This window comes from Cotesia typhae, unplaced genomic scaffold (genome assembly GCF_013202065.1).
Source record: "Cotesia typhae breed Kobodo isofemale line unplaced genomic scaffold, CoteBio_Ctyphae contig_123, whole genome shotgun sequence".
Taxonomy (NCBI): Eukaryota; Metazoa; Arthropoda; class Insecta; order Hymenoptera; family Braconidae; genus Cotesia; species Cotesia typhae.
In genome coordinates this window covers 3,440,844-3,462,230 of record NW_027423715.1, presented here as the reverse complement: position 1 = coordinate 3,462,230, position 21,387 = coordinate 3,440,844, and the positions used below count along the sequence as shown (strand labels likewise).

Here is a 21,387-nt window from a genome sequence, read left to right as displayed (position 1 = left end):
TTTTATTTATTTTCTCAGGTTTATTGCTATCGTTCTCTCATTCTTCATTCTCTGTGGGTTAAACCAAGATGGATAGATGGATTAATGGAGGCGATGGGTTAGAATCGCTCGTACCGGCAAACAGAATGAGAAGAGCCAAGAAAACGAGCTCTGCGAAGAAGATCAGAGAGGGAAATTGTCTCCTGAAATTGTTGCTGGTGAGCAATCAACGTCATGGTAGGATGACCGAGAGAATCGAGAATCAAGACCCGAGGGACCGAGACAGCTGAGGAAAATGCTGGCGCTGTTGTTATTATCATTGTTGTTGTTGTTACTGTTGTTAATGTTGTTGTAGCTTTCCATACGATTTCCGTAGCGGGTGATGGTGTTGAAGCCCGGTGGAAAAATATCTCGAAAGATTCTCACGCGTTGAAAGGCAAATTCTTGGCAGCATCGCTCCCAAAGCACAACAACAGCCGGGACTACCACTACAGGATGAAAACTACCACCAGTCACGGGTCTTATTCGCGGGTTTGATTGTACTCCCGCATTGTACATACTCTCTTCTCTTCTCTTGTTGAGAAGAGTACTGGTGCTGGTACCTAGTGCTAGTGCTGCGTTTGTCTCGGCTAAATGCTCGGCATACCGGGACCGTGCGATCTTTTAACCGATCAGCTTTCAACCGGGCAAACCGGGTGTCGACGATCTTGTCTTCTCGCCCGCCAAGACAATCTCCTTTGTTCCTTCCATTCTACTCTTTTCCACTCAACTATTCAGATGTTTCACCACTTATAAAATAACTGGAAAAAAAAAAAAAAAAAAAAAAGAGAAAATCCGGAGAAAAAACCCGAGCTAAACAAACGTACACGGGTTGTTGTATTGCACCGCCAGTGAATAAAGTGAATAAAACAAAACGAAAGAGAAAAAGAGTACAAGATATGAGGCGAATTGGTTGCTTGTCCTGCCTCAACTCTCTTTATAGTCGGGTTAGTCATAATTATTCGGGAGACGATTCTCCCTCGGGTTTCAGCTCTCAGGACTGACTTCCAAGACATGTGAGAAGGTAATTTGCTTTTTGTCCGACTTGTGCTAAATGTAAACTCCCGCGATATTATGAAAAACTGAGATTGAGCTGTACTGTGAGACTACTCATGGAAGTATCTGAATGGAGGGGACTATCAGCCAGACATAGACACACTGTCCTCTATCCTCTATCCGTGCCAGCTAAGTAGAAAGTGACGAGCTAGTGAAAGCGAACTTATGCTAATTTATCATCAACCAGCTCGCTGGAGATGCCGGGACTCATTACTGTCCTCTATGAGGAACAATAGGTGGGTGTATTTGTCGCTATGTTTATTAATATATCAATTTTAAGGTCAACATTTGGTGTATGATAAATCATGTACTCTTTGACTGGCTCAGAGTTTCTCTTTTTGATTAATTATTTTTTAATATTAAAGATATAAATACGAATTTTGACGCGGATTATGGTTATGATTAGAGTTCTTAGCATTAGAATGCCTCGAAAAATGAACCTCACATTTAAGTTCCCGGTTTCCGCGTACTAGAGCTCGAGGAATGCTGTAAAATGACGTCGATCGTTAAAATCATCACGGGAGTATCAGCAGAGGATATAAAAACTCGGTGGCGAGGGAGACCAAGAAGGAGGATGGGGATCGGGGAAAAGGGGTCGTCCAAGGATGGGACAGGAGAGAGACCGCGGCGGCGCTATTTCCCGCGCCGGATATTTGCCGTTTACATGTAATTGACGTCGGGATAAGATAAAAAATAATATAAAAATGATGAATTCTCAGAAAGGTGGGAAGTTGGAGATAAAACGAGAGCCCATGGTTTAACCCAGTGTAACTACCGACTGCAAGCACGCAGGTCTTTCGTGTGCTTGACCAGTGATTATGTCTCTCGATTATTGCGGATTCCCGCACAGATTGTAATCTCTCTCTTCTATGGCTTTCTTTCGTTTTATGCTATACAATATAATGTGTATAAACCCGAGATCTTCTTGCTCCTGCTTCTGTGTTTAGTTCATCTATACAGCCTTACTGGAGGTAATGTATATATGGGGCATTTCACAAAGAATCTTTGCTTCTTTAATTATAATCTTCTATACCGATAAATGAATAGACATATTTTTTTTTTTTAAATGCCAAACTTAAAAAACTAATAAACTAGTGTATAAAAAAATCAAGCTAATTTTTGGTTTAAAATTTGTAAATTATAAATTCATTATTAAATAAAATTAAATAAAATTGTCGATTGGTTAATTTGATATTTTTAAATTTTCCTTGCAAATAAAAAATTTTCTAAAAGTTTTTAAAATAATAGTTGCAAGTAAATGTTGATGTAAATTTCAATAAAAATTCAAAGATTGACGGTATTAAATAAATGAAAACTCTTAATCAAAAATTAAGTGTAAATAATAGAAACTTTCACCTTGAGACGGAGTCGATTGGGCAATCAGAGCACGACAAACAGAATAATAATAACCTCCATCAATTTGTAAAAGCACGAGTGAAGTTGAGTGTAAAAAAAAGAAGGCACAAGAAAATTAGTAACGCGTGTGATGCTGGATGTTGTCGGGTAGGTGATGTGTGCTGGTAATGAGTAATGCGTGTGTTGGTATGTAATATGAGGTATGTAATTCAAGGACCTATGCATGCAGACGTTTAATTTGTCAGTTTGGTTATAAAGGTGCTAGCTCGCACTAATGACAACACCAACATCACCAACAACAACAGCATCAGCAGCATCAAGAGCAGGAGCACCAGCAGAAGCAACAACAACACTCGGGCGGTCTTTCTCCTTGGTTGGGCACGCGCTGATGACTGCTACCTAGGTCATAAATTAAATTACCTCAGTAGTGTGTACGCGGCTGAGCTGAGCTCTTACGGGTGATGCAAGAGAGAGCACTGCTCACTGCTCTTTACTCTGCTCAGGTGTACCTATCGCGCAGCTGTTCACCAGGACCCCAAGGCCTCTTTGCACTTTGCTGTGAATCAGTCTCCAGCAACTCTCACACACTCAATAATCTTCCGGATAGGATACCAACATTTCAAGTTCAATGTTTTGTATTTTAGATTTTAATTTTTCTTTATGGACCCGCTGGAATCGTCCAAGAGCTTGAAAGACACTCAATTTTTTTTTAGACTCAACATATTTGTAAGAAAAAAATTTTATATGCAAAAATTTAGAAAAATTACAAGTACAATTTTTTTTTTTTAATTTTCTTCGGACTAATTTGTTTAAATTTGATAATAAATAATAAAATAATTCGATAGATGACCGATATTGAAGAATATAGGGAGCAGAGTGTTTTATTTACAAAAGGATGAATGGGAGCATGTGTCATTGATAGCAAAAAGAATGAACGCTGTAAATCATGGATAGTTAAAGGTGTAATTAACCTTATCCGATGCTTAACCCGAACTCGATCGGTTCTCGTTAGAGATCGGGAATAGTAAAAGCATGGAGCGACACGCCAAGTCGCGTGTTTGGATCTCCAAGAGCCAAGAGCCAGAGCCAGTGAGCTCCGTTACACTCTCTCTAATCGTAAGCACCGGCCGTGGCTAATATCTTCTTGGTCTTTTGACTTCTCGACCGAGAAAAGAAATGGAGTCTAGTTCAGAGCCATCTCCATCTCCAGACCCGATATCTCAACAGAAAAGAACTCCTGGAGAATTCCTTTCAGCTGCTGCGGCTGCTGCTGCTCGAGATCATCTCCGGCAATTTATTTTTATGCCTCACTACTCGGTGCGTTAAAAAATTAATTTGTTTATACAACTTTTGAAATAAAAGTTGTAGCTGAGGCCGGAGGTGGAGAGTCGAGCGAACAAGGGAAACATCATCATGATCACGTAGAAATTTTTAACCCGTGTATTAAATTTTTTTTCGAAACAATGATGAATGTAAACAGCTTTACTTACAATTTTTTTTTTTTTGGTAACGTGTCCTTGCAACACGGCATATCGTAACTACGGATTTATAACGATGTGAATGCCCAAGTACTCGGATCGGAATCCGGGGAAAAAAAAACTTGGTAAAAAAATTTTACCAGAATCAATCGTGCGGAAATAATCATGTGTTGAGAGTGGAGTAATCGAAAATATAATTATAACAATAAAAATAAAATTCACTCACCGATTTTTTTCGTATCTTCGAGTTGTTATTTCCATCCACCTAATCCAGTCTTAACTCCGTTCAAAAACACGATTCCTTTCTTCTTTCTGAAACATTAAATCATTTATAATTAGAATTTAGATCACAGTAAATCGAAAGTCAATTTATTATTAAGATTACTTTTCTAGAACCGGTAAAAAAATCCTGAGCAAAAACCAAATGAATGAAATCAGCAATCAATATCGTAGAAAAAAAAAATAAATAAATAATGACTGTAAGAATTATATTTGTAATTTATAATAATGTGGAATGATTAAAGTAATTTAAAATAAATTAGCGTGGTCATCTATCTATCATACGAAGGCACTTTCCACTGTCGATCATTGGATGAATTAAAAGGTCGTAAAAGCCGCGCAGGGATCCGCGGGAAGCGGGAACAGGGAACGGATGCCGATGATATCTTTTGGCCTTGCTGGTCAAGCAATACAAATTTAAGTAACAAGTAACAACTTACAGCTTACAAGTTACATATACAATATACAATATACAATGAGAGAGTAAAAAGCCGAGAGTTAAGTGTATGTAGCATAAGTAAGATCAGACGAAAGGCCCCAGGCCAGGAAAGTCTTTCTCCGCGATTCTCAATCGAACATTTAATCAGCCGCGAGCTAAACGGGTACTTTTCTCCTGTCCTGCATTAATATAATACGAGTTTGTATGACCCAGATAAGGTGATATGCCCACGGGAAGACACACTTGTTTCGCGGCTTTCAGGCATGCCCAATCCAGCAATCATGAGCGGCATGTATTTATATATTTTTAATATAAGAAGATGAGCTCTCTTTTTTTTTTTTATCGAGAATTGATCACCTGTACGTTCGGCAATTTCTTCTTTCTTCGGCAACTGTAAACGGCGACATTCGAAAGTCATCCATTCTCTTGCTCTTGGTTTATTAAATTTTTTGCTGCCCCTCCCGACGACATAAATTAATTCTACGGAATATATATAACCTTTTTAATATATAATATAACGATTATAAGAATAAGAATGACAATGACAAGGCTAATGAGTAGCAACTATTTCAGCTAATCATCATTCTTCCAAACTAATTCGGCTCCTTATATTCGTCAATTAATGTTTTTTTTTTTTTTTTTTTTTTTTTTTTTTTTTCCGCGATAGATCGTGTTATGTCAGAGTCTCGCGTTTTCTTCGATCGGTGATTCGCCTCGCGGTCACAGACAATAAACTTTTGAAATAATAAATAACGTGATGATGATAATGATGGTACGATGCTGGCGATAAAAAAAAGAACGCGCATGAATAACAAATTAAATGACTTTCTTTTTCATTGACAATTCAATAGCCGTCATCGCGTTTCAAATTGCCCGATTGTTGCTGAGGATATTGTTAGAAAGTATAAAAAACATACCCTATAATAGCCATGCTCAAATCACTTCCTTGAGGTATATACTATTTTATTTTATTTTATTACCCTATTCAATTTATTTGCGGCTTTTTTAAATTCTCTATTGAATTTTCTTAATTTAAAACCAAGAGACAACTTCCTTTTCTCTGAAGAAAAAATAGTTATTTTGGAAAATAAAATCGTGCAGATTTTTTATCCTAGCAAAAGTTCTCAGGGAAGTTCGTAGACTTCGTGAGACTCGGGCTCGTTAATTAAAACTAAAACTCGAGCGAAAGCACCGGTACTGATGCAGAGTTGCGCTCCACACATTAGAAGTGCGTATAGTACGTATATACTGTATACATCCATAGTTATATATTGTTATTTATCCTTATTATCATTTTTATGTTATTTATAAAAGTCTGTGAATTACCATCCGCGATCCGCGGGCTTCATCGGTTATATTTACATTAAACGACCGTGAATAACGATTGTGGGAGCTCAATTACAATAATTATTCTGGTTTTAATGCTCCACAATTCGTAATATAGAATTTGCATTTAAAAGTGATCTAAATTTAGTGAAATCCTCTATTTTTATTATAAAAATAATTTATATTAAAAATAAATGAAAAAAAAATTTTTATTTGATTTTTAAAAAAAATTCTTAAATTAATAAAAATTTCTCAGTTCAAGAATTTTTTTTCCCGAGTCGAGATAATTTTTTTTTTTTAATATAAATATTTTTCATGGAGCTCAGCAGAACATAATATCACCGAATGTTAATTTTTCTCTATACGATAAACTTAAACATCAACATCAACTATGATACATACTCGAGTTATTGCAATATCATGCGGCTTACTTACGGAATATATAAATGAAGACCTGGTAGATTTCTCCGTACCAATTAACGCCACGGAAACGTACCGCCCAAGATAATCAGTCTAGCGTGCGAGTAGTATAGAGTAGAAGCAATATGGCAATACGTTGCACACCATCATAGAGATCACACATATAAATTTATATATATATTTATATATATATATATATATATATATATATATATATATATATATATATATATATATATATATATATATATATATATATATATATATATATATATATATATATATATATATATATATATATATATATATATATATATATATATATATATATATATATATATATATATATATATATATATATATATATATATATATGTGTGTGTGTGTGTGTGTGTGTGTGTGTGTGTGTGTGTGTGTGTGTGTGTGTGTGTGTGTACAACACACAACATCGGATCGGATTGGATTGAATTGGATAGTTTTTATTATTCCACGAGTCCCTTATCATCTTGCTCGCATGGGGTATGTTCCCGGACTCATAAGAGTCATAACCGAAGAACATAGCAGCACTGAGGCCAATATAATAAATACAAGAGTTATACATCAGGTACGAACATATCTATATATTCGGTATGTACAAAAGAAACATGACAGAATAGAGAAGACATGGAGTATTAAATAAGGATTGTCTCGGAGCTTGTTCATGATTTTTTGACCTACAGCCGAGGATCGAGATCTAAGATCTCGGGTCGATACCGTAACGATTAACACGTTTCATTTGCTGATATCATACCCTGATTCAACCAGCATTATATGATACTACTCTATATACTTTAAATTGTTCGCCGGCGACGAGGAATTTAATTATTATTTTAATTGCCGGTGTTATGCGTATGAATATAAATATATTTATGTTATGTTTGTACGTCTGACGAAGTCTCTCGGGGACCGGGGAGGATAGATGCAAGATGTAAGATGTAAGACGTGAGTGTGTGCATCGACTTTTATTATTTTTACGCCAGATGATGATTACTAAGTCCGAGAAGATTAATGAAGCGGATTGTAAGATTAATTATATGTGAATATGGATCAACGTTTGCGAGCAAAGACACTGTACGTGTGCATGTGGGTAAAGAGTGGAGAAGAGATTGAGAGTCTTGCTATTCTTAATGCAATTAATTAATAAGTCTTGAGGTTTTTATTTTCTTTCGATATTTTTAGGTATAAGTTAATTAATTTAATTAATTATTACCTTACAGAGGAATTTATACAATGAAGGAAGAATTTATTTATTTTTAATGAATTTATTTTATGGAAAAATTTTATTTAACACGAATTTAAATCGTAAGGAAGTTGTAGAAATGGTTATGTAAAAAATTAATGGTATGTTTACAAAAAAAATTTTTGAATTGACAGGTATGGATCTGTGAGAATAATATTTTTATATAATTATATAAAATTATAAAATTTATATAAAATAATTTAATTATAAAAAATAAAAAAAGATTTATTAAAGCTCATTAAATACCAACAAATCCTTCCTATCAGTGTTTTTAAGAGAATGTACTAGTTTCAATAAAACTTGTACGATCTTGGCTAGTTTTCTCAAATGCTGTTGTTGTTGTTGTTATTGTTTTGTGAGAATAATTATGAAAGTATAATTAAATAATTAAATAATTTGCGAATGGATATTAATGCAGATATTTAGCAGATAAGAATATACGTTCTGATAATCAAATAAGCCTGATGCGTGAAGTGATATGAATCTTTTCTCCTTACAATGGAAAACTGGTCACATCCTTTCACGAAGCGAAAGTCTCTTTTAAAAACAACTATGAGTTTTTATAATAATAATAATAATAATAATAATAATAATAATAATAATAATAATAATAATAATAATAATAATAATAATAATAATAATAATAATAATAATAATAATAATAATAATAATAATAATAATAATAATAATATGAATAATGATGATGATAATGATAAATAATTAATTAAATAGGAACAGTGAATAAAGGTATTGAGTTTATTAAAGGCATGTTAATCCGGGAGTTTGCAAGTTAAGTTTAGCGCATTGGGTAAAAAATAAAAATAATTCTATCAATTAACATGAAACTTTAAGTGATCCAGGAATCAGCGGAAAGCCGATTATAAGCTCCCGAGGAACGAGTTTTTGTCCCTGATAATAACGTCATAAAATGTCTAATTAAAGACCCAATTAAGTTGGACTATGCTCGGCAGTGGCTGGTGCCCTACCCGGGGACGGGGATATATCGCGAAGGTCGTTCTGAAAAAAATTTATCTCCGAAAAAAAACCGCGGTAAATAAATAGATACATAAAGAAGAATATAATCTAATAATTTAGTAATAGTAATAGTAATTTTATTATTATTATATTACCGAGTCAGAGAGATAGTGAAAGAGAATAAGGATGCTGGATATGAAGGGAAGAAGAGAGTTCTCAGGACTGATGGTGACCCCGTAAAGAAAATACCGTATTGGGGACTTGCACCGAGATATATCGAATCGACGTACACGATCCTGGGCCAAGGTCACGGTCCCACGGGTCCAATTGGCTCGAGCCGCTTACCCCGCGACAAACCAACCCATATGTACATGTAATGTAATGCATTAGAGCTTATTTCACATTTAACATATAATAATATGTTATATTTATATGATCCTAAATTTTTATTCCCGATTAAAAAATTTGATAATTGCCATTCTAGATTTTAGAAATAAATTTTAATGTATATAAATAAATAAATAAATAAATAAATCGGTATCAAGCGAGGAAGGTGGAGGATAACAAGAATAAGAGGGAAGCAAAAGGCGGCCGCGATCGCGAATCGCGACTTACTTTCGCTTTGTTCCTTCTGGTGGTGAGGCTGCTCCAACGGTCTCAACCGCATTCCGTGGGTTAGCAAGTACCTTAGGCGAATACCCTTCTACCTTATATTAAACCTTACATCTTATAGATTGTTGGCCATCTCATCCTTCGATCCGACTAATTTATTTATTTTAAATTATAAATTATAAATTGTAATATAATATCACGTCGAAAATTAACAAGTTGATTATTCATCTAATTATCGAGACTGAGACTGAGACTGAGATTTTACCCCGGCGATCTATGATAATGACTAGAGTATGTTTATTATTATATTATATTATATTATCTTTAGAGACTCGAGTATGAGCACAGTAGTATTATGTGTAATGTGGGCGGCAATTAATGAGGAACGTGTCATGCACACACGGGTCAATCGATCGTAAATAGACGAGAACAACATGTCTCTACCTACCGGCTGATTATCTCTTGCTCAGCTCGTGTCCATTGTAAGCCTTGTATTATTACGTACGACCTTCCTGGACGACGCATGTAATGGGTGTCGGTGGTGGTCATTCGAGTCCCTTGAACTTGTTACTGAGAACACTCACCCATCCAGTTTATTTTATCCTACTTTGAGGTTGAGAACCTCCTGCTAGACGCAAAGCTACCATTGTACAAAATAATATGAAAAACACCCGGTGAATATCATCAACCTCGTGTTCGAGTCTGCTCTGATCGGGCTCCTGAGCTACTGAGGAGCTCAACTATGAATCCCAGTTATTTCTCTGAGCGAGAGAGCACGCAGGAGAGTACTAAAGCTTGTCGCATTCCTCTATCCAAGAGGTGAGGGAACAGAAGGTCAAGTAGAGAGGAATTGCCAGCTTGCAGGTGCCATACATACATATACTTGATGTATCAAGTGGATATTAATGTAATATGATGGTTGTGTTTATTATCCATCACATTAAATTTTATTTTGATTTTATTTCAGCGAGAGGAATTTTTTTAGAACATAAATTTGAGCAGTTTTTCAAGACAAGTAAAATGAAGAAAAAAAATTGAAAACGTTAAGAATTTGAATGGCTAAAATTCACCAAATGAAAACCTTTAATCAGCGGAATGAAAGAAAAAACTAAAAATAGGGACAAACAAGATTTAGTCGGTTAAGAGATCGAATATTCCGTGTCTTATTATTACAGTCGTGAGAATAGATCGGGCTGGTATATAAGTATTATTGCCCGAAAGGATTTGCTGAAATTATACTCGGGAGTTGGTAAAAGTATACATCAGGTTGCGCATTCCAATACTCGACCAAACAATTCTACATGAGTAGAGTGTTTCCTTCAGCAACAGGTTTCCAAATAGTCCAACTACTTATCGGGTGTGTATGTTACTCAGTGTTGGTCTCAGCAAAGAGTTATGTCTGTACAAGTGTAACCCTGTATGTGTGTGATATATCGATACATCAATTGTTAATAATAATAAATAACAACACGGTTTCTCAACGCGAGAGTGTGCGATTGCTAGACGAAGAAGAGAAGGTTGCTCCTGCTTCAGCTGCTGCCATTCCAGAGAGTAATATACAACCGATCGATGGAATTCGCTGTACCGGTTAAATATTGACATAAAGAGAGAGTATCTTGACCCGAAAACACAAAGACCCACTACAGGCTGAGATGCTGATGCTGATGATGCTGATGCTAATGCTACGTCCTCGCCTGGGTAATACACGTGGACATCGAGAAGCTGGGATAATGTTGATTCAACTTTTCATCACTTCACTCTTTCATCCCAAGATTACAGCCAGCTCCTCGGCCTCGGAGATCATACTTTACCTCGAGGCCTCGCTCGACGATGTAATAATGCGTCAAGTGAGAGTAATTAATTGGAGAGCTGTGACTTTTGACTTTTCAACGTCGACCAACCATTATTGCTGTTATTATTATTCTTCAAAAATTTATTTACATCACAAGACGTGCTAGAGACATGTATGACCTAGTAATTAGAGAGAATAGCATTTGCTATGACAACAAATAGACCGTTTCTGCATATTAGCTATCTCTTAGAAAAGTGATTGGTGCGAAAGTGATTTTACTTGTGCAATAACCTTTTTGATTACGTAAAAAATGAAGACAGACTATCACCATTGAAGGAGTAGATCAGAATTAAGGTCTAGCTTCAAAATAATTATCGTTTTTTCGGATTTTTTATCGATCCCGATTAGTCTCACTGTTGATATTGATAATGAAGGTAAACTGAAAGCTTGCTTCGATAAGTATGAATAAATCTTTGGCGAAAAAGTAAATAAAAGCTGTTACTTTCCCTGACACACATTATATTTGTGGATCTCGATCCGTGGAATAAGGCATGCGTGTGAGTAAATGCGCGGGCAATTGGTATGCCACAAACGTAGACCGCAAAAGGCTCTGCAATGTGTTTTATTTGGAGAGAAGCTAGCACATGGTATGGACAATTGCTCACTCTAAGATATCTGGTGCGTGGGTAAGTTCCACCAGAAACTCTTTCTCTATCGGCTTTATCTAGTTGGGGAGATCGCTGGTGAGGGACTGAGAAAAGATCTGCGTTATTGCACGGTCTATTACATTCTATATCAGACATGGCTTGCAGTCTTAGCTCTTTTGTGTGCACACACATGGAAGATATTGTTTTAATGTGTGTGTGTGTGTGTGTGTGTGTGTGTGTGTGTGTGTGTGTGTGTGTGTGTGTGTGTGTGTGTGTGTGTATTGCAACGACCGCGAATGAACGAAGGCGAGTTAAAGGATTTCGTCACTCTTTCATCCTCAGGCACCTTCCGAGTTACTTCACACCGGTTTTGATTATTATTACCTACGTGCTGCGTTTAAGACAGCTTAAGCTTATGGAGCTTAAACTTAACTCAACTCCTTATTTATATTTTTTTTAACTTTCCTCCCACTTTGTTCCTTGTTCGAATGCCATCCACCCGAGAACTAGCATTATAATTTGCACACTCATTATTAATGTACCGACGATAAATGAATAAATAAATACAAGAGCGAGTAAGAGTATGAGTATGAGCGGTAGCTGTACAAGCTGTACATTGTCCTGAATCACATATCACACATTTACACATTTACACATTTATACATTTATAGGTGGATGTAAAAATGGATGTAGACAGACGACTGAGAAAAAGAGATAAAGTTAAATAAGATAAAATAAAAGTAAGAAAAAGATTGGCAGGAAGACAGCAAGACGGCATCACCATCAGTAGGAATAAACGCGGAAAAAGGGTCCTCCAGGTACATGGAAAGCACTATACAGCATGTCAGGTATTGGTTGAGGTATGCACACGTAGTTATGCGCGTAAGAGCAATTGGTATGCCACGCTCGTGAACTGGAAAAGGCGAAGCCACGTTCGCAACTCGGCAACTCAACCAGGAAACCTTACTTTGCGGAGAAAGACATAAAATTTTAAACAAATAACAAAACTACCTTCACATCGGCTTCGGGATATAAACACACATCCAGCCTTACTGATGTTACTTATGTACACCAGTATGTAATGCGTGGGTAAGTCACTGCTGTTTCATTTTTACTCAATCACCATCCTGGTTTATAGAGACATTTGGTTTTACTATCTAATTTATAAAATTTTATAAAAATCTGCTTTTATTTTGGCATTTCGATTTTTGGCAAAAATCTTCCAAATGTTATCGATCAAGGAGAGGTAGCTGGAGCTTCATTGACACGGACATTAATAGAAGTCGACTGGTATCTTTGAACCCAGTGTTAAACGTGAAAGACTAGTCGTAATATATATAAAGAAAGAACGCCAGCCTTAAGACTTGAGATTGGTGTTTGCGATTAGCCAATATCCTCTCTGCTTAGTGTACTGTTCTGTTCGAAATAAAATATAGTCTTCTTGTTCTTTTTCTTCTTGGTCTTCTTTATTCTTATTCTTGTTCTCGGTTCCTATCCTATCCTATCCTATCCTATCCTATCCGAAGAAAAGAGCTATGGGACTCTTAGGCACTATACTGGGCTCTATGCACCGGGGATTTACGCACCTTCACCGTTTGCATATGCCGATATATACTCATATAATTACGTGGCTACACGCGTACACGCTTCCTCTTCTTCTTCTTCTTTTTCTTATTTTTCTTTATTCTTGGAGAGGTTTCCCTGCCGATAACAATTTACCTGGATGTATTAGATAGACACGCGTGAGCACGTACGGGATAAGTGCATCATCGAGCATACTCTTGCATACATCACTCTTCTGATCGCGTATCAACTGTATTTATATATATTTATATAAATATCCATAATATAATATGATATTATATATTTATATCTTCGTATGGAATGATCCTTAATGACTCTTTGTCGGAATATGATTGTTAGACTTTCTAAATCGTTTCCGTACGTGACTGCAAAATACTGTCTTTTGAGTATGGGAACTAAACTCGGAAAATATTTATTTAGATTATTACTGATGCAGTAATCCACAAGATGATATGTAATGATCAAATATTTTTTATATTCCCAACTACGGAGATTAAAGTTAATATGCTTCTTATCTGTTTAAGCATTATGTTTAAATCCTCACTTATTAACTATCATCGGTTATAAAATTTATCCGATATATTTATAATCACATTCTTTATGTTAATCCAAGAAAGTTAATATCTCTTGTGAATTTTTTTTAATACTTTCACTTTAATTCAAAAATATTTAAATTTTTTATGTGATATACACTTGGAAATATTTTTTATTATTTTTCAGTGTAAAATAAAAAATTTGAGACTTGATTTAATTATAGAATATTTTCTACGGAAAGTGTGTGTCGTAAAGTCTTACTTATTAAATATGTATCAGGGTGGATAAGAGAGAAAGGTGGAGCAAAGTTAAGAAATCTCCAGATATTGTTAAGAATCTGGTGTCATTAATCACCAGACAGACAGGTGATATTTTTTCCACGCGAATAAAGTTATGTTGCGACAGTACACATGAAAGTGAATATAACTCGACAGCCAGCAGCTGGTATGGGAAACAATGGACTAGACGAAATACGGGAATTGGCAATCTTGGGAATTTCCCATCGTGAGATTATTTCCTTGTTCCTCCACCACACCTGAGATATGATTCGATTTGCAATAAAATAAAGACTCAACGCTGTTATATATAAACAATATAATCTAGATATTTTTAACCGGGGAAAATTAGTTTTTAAAAATACCATAAAGAATAAAGAATAAAGAATAAAGAATAAATAATGTATATGGCGGATGCTGCTGCTGTAGAGACGAGAATTGCTTTCCATGTTACTCCGTAGATCGTAACAATAATTCCTTAGCGGCTGCACCTCTCCAGAGATTGTTATCTCGCGATAATCTCAGAATAGCTGCGTCTATTTTATTTGGTCTCAACTCTAAACTACCGTAGCTGAGCCATGGTCCCAGCAAGCCAACAGCTCGCCTGGAAAATGGTAACGAGCATTATCCTCCAGTATATAAACCCGATCAGCAAAAGAATCAAGAATAAAATAATAAAATAATATAATATCGATCCATCCGCGATCTTCAGCCCCGACAATATTTATTCTGCCTTATATTGGTATCAGTTTAACCAATAAGATCTTTCCTATTAACATTCGATCATGCCTCTTGTCTTCACCATCGGTTCCATCATAATCACAGTCATGGTCCCACTCATACTCATAATCATTATCGATTACTGGTTGCTCGGGAATAAAATTGATTGAACTTTTCCAAGGACCGATTAATTTGACGATTAACATTCCATATTATTATTATCATTATTATTTTTTATTTTAGCATTCCAATGCTAAGTTATTAGCTCGCGTGATTATAAAAACATCCTCGTGACTTATTAAGCAGGCATTATTCATTCCAGCCGACACCTTGCCGCTGAATGTCAATCGGCCATTAAATCGTAAGCGTTTTAAATAATATATATATTTATATTGTTATTTATTAACAACTAAAAAATTTAAATTAAAAATTATCTGACTACTTTCCAATCCGCCTTCTTATTACGTATTATTTATTTATAAATCTCGAAAAAAAAAAATAATAAATAAATGATTGAATGTAGTTAATATTCTTCGAGGATCAACGTTAAATCGTAAATAAATTCAAGCTGAACGATTCCCGAGAACCAGTTTAATATTTTTTATATCGGGGTGGTCGTTCAAGACATCGTGATCAATTTAAAAAATATTACTTTTGAAATATAAATAAAAAAAAGGCCATCGAGCTCTTGGTTATATCAATTAAATTAATATTACCTGAAGTGAAAGTGAACCCATTGATTTTATTCACCAATAACTATTTTCCAATTTGTACCACTAGGTGGCTTTTTTTTTTTTTTTTTGAGTCATTTAAATTTTTTTTTCAAGTTTGGTAATTTTATTTTTAATTTTTAAGAAGTCAGACAATTTTAAACATTAAATTTAGAATTTAAAAAATTAAAAAAAAAAGGCAGTCGCTTTACGAAGTAGTCAGAGTTTATAATATTTTTTTTACATTGCATTAAAAAAAATGATTCTTGCCCGGTAAAACATTTTTATTGCTTACTTGAACTTTTTCATGCCCGCTGTACACATGTACTCTCTCGTGAGGCATCGACTGAACGGGAAATATAATGATAATAATAAATGAAATGAAATGAAATGAAACGAGCCAGAGAGTAACAAATTAGTTTGACCATGTGAATATTTCTTAGCGTGTAAGCGTGAGAACTCGATAAAATATAATTAAATTGATTGATTAATCCTTTACTTCTCGAGAATCGAGGGGCGATTAAGCGGAACCTCTAATCAAACCGATACCAGCTCAAATAAAAATAGTTATCCGGAAGTTATTATCCCGAAAATTCTTCAATTATTATTTTTTACCCGTCTGACCTTTTTAGCTAGAGTTCTCAGCTATTAATAATTTTTAAATTAACCCGCTAAAAATTTCAGTACTGCTGACGATCACGATTATGATGATAATGCTCGGTATAAATCTTTATCCAACTACTTGTTGATTTATTTGAGTAAATATTAAGAATTTAATAACAAGATATATCGGGGGCTAAACGGGGTTATAAATAAAAAATAATTGATTTGATCCCGATGAAATTTCGACGAATTCACCATCATAATAATCTTAGATTAATAGCTCTCATCTATACAAGTAAAGAGTGTATAGTTAAAGAAGAAGAAGAAGAAGAAGAAGAAGAAGAAGAAGAAACCGGCTTGCATTGAATCGTCTTTTGGCCCCATGTCCATGATTTACGAGTATAATCGTCACTGCATCGGGGTATCGTCTCACACGCGAAACCCCTTCCCTCTAAATAAAGAAACAGGGGCATAATAAGAGAATGAACAGCAACTAAATGGTTAAAGCTAGGACTACGACAACAACAACAACAACAACAACACTTATATTGGATTGCAATCTTTAAAAAATGTACATTTCCGTTGGCCACGTTATTACCATATGGTGTGAGTGCAATGTACACCTAACCAGACAGCAACACTTAGAGCTTAGCAAAGGCAAAGGCAAAGGTAAAGAGTAAAGAGTGCCTTTATTTAGTGTACGTAGTTCACGTCTGGTCTCTGGTCTGATCTGCGTACGTGAAATAGTTTGTGTTAAATAAATAAGGATGAAAATAAGGCCAAGGCGTGACGGTGGATGATAACGCCCAAGAATTTACACCAGCGTCCAGTCATGCGTCTTTGCGCAATTAGGTAAATACCTTTCTATCGCTTGCAGCCTTCTGCTCACCGTGAGTTATAGATGCTGCCGATGAATAAATCCTCGTTTGTGTACATCCTATAAATACTTTTTACCTTTTTTTATTTAGATTTTACTTAAATCAACCTCACTTTATTTTTTTATTATTTTTAAAGAACAAGAAGAATTTTTTTTTAAATAATAAATCCACGTGCAAATCGTCGACGTCTTATCTAATGATTTATCAGCGCCTGAGTCATCTGTACCAAATAGTCTAAAGAATACGAGAGGTTTACTCAAGTGTCGCGTATCTCTCTGCACCATACACTACACTGGGTATTATTACTATGTTGCTTTATAATAATGAATACCGATATATTTATATATAAGTTGTAACCAACTTATGATGCCGTAAGCCGTTACTTAATGATTGTTTTAAACATTTTTCATGATTCAATTCAATTGTTAAACAAAGTTGAAAATTAATGATCGGTAAATAAAAATAATTTATAGAAAATTATTCTTCATACTTGTACAGTGATGGAAGAATTTATTTAATTTTAATAATGTTATTATTTTTTTCATTTTTTCTATCCATTCATTAAATTAAAAAAATTGCCTAATTAATTCTTAATAAATTATATTCAATAAATAATCGATTAAATGAATAAAGATTAAAAAATCCTTCTCAGTGTAAAAATTTTTTTCAGAGTACAAAAATTCTAAAATTAATAACTAAAAAACTGTCTGTCGGTTTTAATTAAAATTTACCCGCGATGTCAAGTGTCAAGCGATACAATCATTAAATCCCGGGAGTTCCGGCAAGCTTTAAACCGAAAGATGGCTCCTGAGTGTATAAAAGTAACCGTAAGGATATTTGTCCAGGGTGATAATTCTCTTGATGATATTCTTATGCCAGAATAGATCTGACAATCAGTATCTCTGGGATAATTATATCATCCCAATTACTTAGCCGTGGTATACTAGTTGTTTACGTCATAGCCATCCAAGATCGCTCACCCGACATTCCTAGATAATTAAAATGTTTCTCCAGTTCTCATGGACCATCCGTACAATCCTGAGGATTGCCTTATACTGGTGTTGCTGTTTCCGAGGCTGTGTAGTAATGTTGTATTAATGTAATCGTTAGCCGTAACCTTGACTTTCTTCACCCTCCGGTAAGGGTCATATCCAAAGATAGATTCTACAGCTATCCTCCGAATAAGACGTATTTATATATTATATTATTATATATTATTATACAAAATATAATAATTTAATCCACAAACGATAAATCATTAACGAAAAATCATAAATCAATAATTTAATACTTTTATAATAACAGACATGAGAACGAGACCTAATCCCTAATAGCTAATACCTAATGCTTCGTAATATTTATATAATAAATATATATATATATATATATATATATATATATATATATATATATATATATATAGATACATAAAAGAAGAAAAAGGATAAAACGAAGAAGAAGAAGAAGAAGAAGAAGAAGAAGAGAGTCCAAGTCTAATTGTGAGCAACTAACGGACCTAGTGAGTTCGCTCGTCGGGTTAACGTTCGCAGACGACTTCCACAATTTCCTCTACTCTCCACAAGAACAATAACAATAACTATCGCTAGAAGATACTCTACTAGCCGGGCATAGTAGTGTAGATAGTAGACCGATTTTTTAATCCCTAAGCAACTCCCACTCGTATCGCGTTTACCTGGAGAATAAAAGTGCAAACGTTTTTATCGGCTCGATACCTTGTCTCTGGTACCTGGTGCCTGGTGCCTAGCGTGACGCCTACACTCGTATCCACGTGCTGATGGACTCTTTATAACACCAACTCATATACCCATCGTCATCTCGTCACGCGCCAAACGTTTTCCGAGAAATAACCGCCGGCATACTTTGTCTAGAGGATTGCCGTTTAATAACTGGTATGCTCTTTTATGTACTATTTTATCTAGCACGAACACATTCTGAGGAGTTTCATTTTTAGTAATTGCTAGTAAGAAAATTGCGATAATTTTTTTATATTAAATTATTTATAAAGAGTTTTCTTTTCGAGAAATATTTATTAAAAATTAAAAAATTTATTAAGCTCTTTTATCAGTATTTAATTTAAATTTCTGGGTAAAATATTAAAGAGACTAAGTAAATAATTACTTAATGATATATTTTTATATGTTTTAGGAATAACTTTCCAGCAAAAATTGAATTTAATTAATTATCATTACATAACAGTGAATAAATTCGATATTTTTACCGTATTTTATTAAAAATACGGAGGGAAAGTAGCGTAATTCATATTAATAATCAATCATTAATTTCTGAGCTGATAATTTACAGCAATCGACACGGATATAGACGTAGAGTTTCGATGAAATATTTATTATTGTCAGGTGAGAATAAATACCCGAGCTTGCTATTATTGCCTTTAGATTTTTGGACAGTTATAAATTTATATTCCGGGTAAAATAAACTGTTAGTCATATGGGGTACCGTACAGGAGTGTAAAGTGTAAAGGATCGATAAAACACGTACAGGATATTACTGAAGCCATCGATAGACACTTGACATTTAATAACATCCGTTAAATCGGCATTTGACATATAATTATATAACTTTAAGAAAGAGGAGAATAAAGGCTGTTTAGTTGGTGAGATTAGATGGTGGGATAGGAGTCAGGTGTAGGAGTTAACAGATGAGTTGGGGAGTTGGGGCTCATTGTGTGGCTGATGAATCAAACCCGGATAATAAAAGTATCCCCGAGATTTTCCAGGTATTTGGTTGTGTTGTGTAGAGTAAGAGCAGATATAGATATAGATACTGAGGCTTAGCTTGTATCGGATAGGAGTTTGCAAGACGAAGCAAAAGCCGGAGGTAGGTTTTGCTTTGGAGAAGGGAAATAGCTGCATAGATCTTTTAAAACTGGATAGCTGGTAAAAGAACAATGGTGTAGTACCGAATGGTACCAGCATATACTATAAGAGCATCTTTCCGCTAGCAACCAAACACAATGCGTAATTTTTATGACTCAGGAAAGGAGCTTGGTACTTGGAAGCCGCTTTCACGTCTAGTCGACTGCGATATTTAATATAATACAACTATAGACATATTTAGTAAATAAATTAATAAATACTTTTGTAAATTTAATATTTTACCCAAAATTTAAATATTTTATTTTATCAAAAAATTTTTTCTCAAGAAAATTAATTTTTAAATGATAAATAAATTAATACTCTAATAATATTATTCAACTCTGAATTTTAATTAAAATTTTTATCAATAAATTTTTTTTTTTAATAAATATTAGTTTAAATAATTAATCATAAAATTTATTTAAAAAAATTAAGTAAATAAATTTTTTCCCCGGAATTTTTATTTTAATTTAAATCAATGCGTATAAAAAATTAATTTTAAAATGTAAAAAAAAAGCTAAAAGATATCTTTACTACCTGCCTGCATCACTTGACACTTTAGGATTGGCGATACTCTCTCCACCCTTAGCTCACTTAGAGCAGACATGTATTTAACCATTATTATTGTTATTAACCGGAGGACAAATTACACATAAATATACATGAACGGTATAGGTTACTATAACGACTATAAACTCCACTTAAAGTACTTTATTAATCATCAAAAATCGATTAGCTCGAACAGGAGCCTTGAAACTACGAACACGCCTAAACGATTCCCGTAATTTAAGATCTAAGATCCTCGATTTATTTATTGAATTACTTGTTATGACGTCTAAGAAATAAATTGTTTCTAAAAAGAGATCCGGTGTAAATAGGGCGTACAGCCCGTACTGCTTCACGTATCGGCACACACGTGTACTCGCGAGAAAACTACTTGCTATCCGCGAAAAGATATTTTATTCACACTTACTACCACTATAAATAAATAAATAAATAAAATACCAGGCGTGTATTTAATGATTTATTTTATTATATTCTACTTAATATATGGATTTATGAATGCAGAATGCAGCGAATAATAAAGGTAACGGTCTGTGTACCTACTGAATACGTACTACGGTTGATACAGTGTCGATTCACCAGTGTATATTGTATATTAGGTGAATGCGTGCGAAATCGCATCGCGAACCGGGTTTTTTGCACTTGCTTCAGCATACCGCGGCTAAAAAAGGTTGGAAAGTGCCATACTGCTTTTATTTACGCTTATATACCTTTTATTTCAATCTTTTCTTGTTATTAATGCCACGATTATTCGATTTCTACCCGCGAGAAACACTTAATTATTAACCGCGCTGTAAGCTAGCTAATTTCCCGTTTTTACGGCAATTCCTACTGTAACATTGACACTAACACCAGACTTTTATTATTATTTTATATTACATTATTATATTATTATATTATTATAGAGATAATAGATCAATTAATTAGAAAACTGGTTTGTTTTATTTA

The 21,387-nt window shown here is 34.4% G+C and overlaps 1 protein-coding gene across 8 annotated transcripts in view; it reads right to left on the bottom strand.

Moving 5' to 3' along the window:
- The window catches only part of LOC141534133 (uncharacterized), a 59,844-nt gene that overhangs the window by 34,996 nt on the left and 3,461 nt on the right, over window positions 1–21,387 (bottom strand). For 7 of the 8 annotated variants that reach the window (XM_074253313.1, XM_074253332.1, XM_074253283.1 and 4 more), the window contains one exon: window positions 4,135–4,220. The gene's annotated coding sequence lies outside the window, so the exon portion shown is untranslated. Of the gene's footprint in view, window positions 1–4,134; window positions 4,221–9,686; window positions 9,744–21,387 lie in introns of those variants that run through there. The other variant, XM_074253323.1, reaches the window with a different exon arrangement.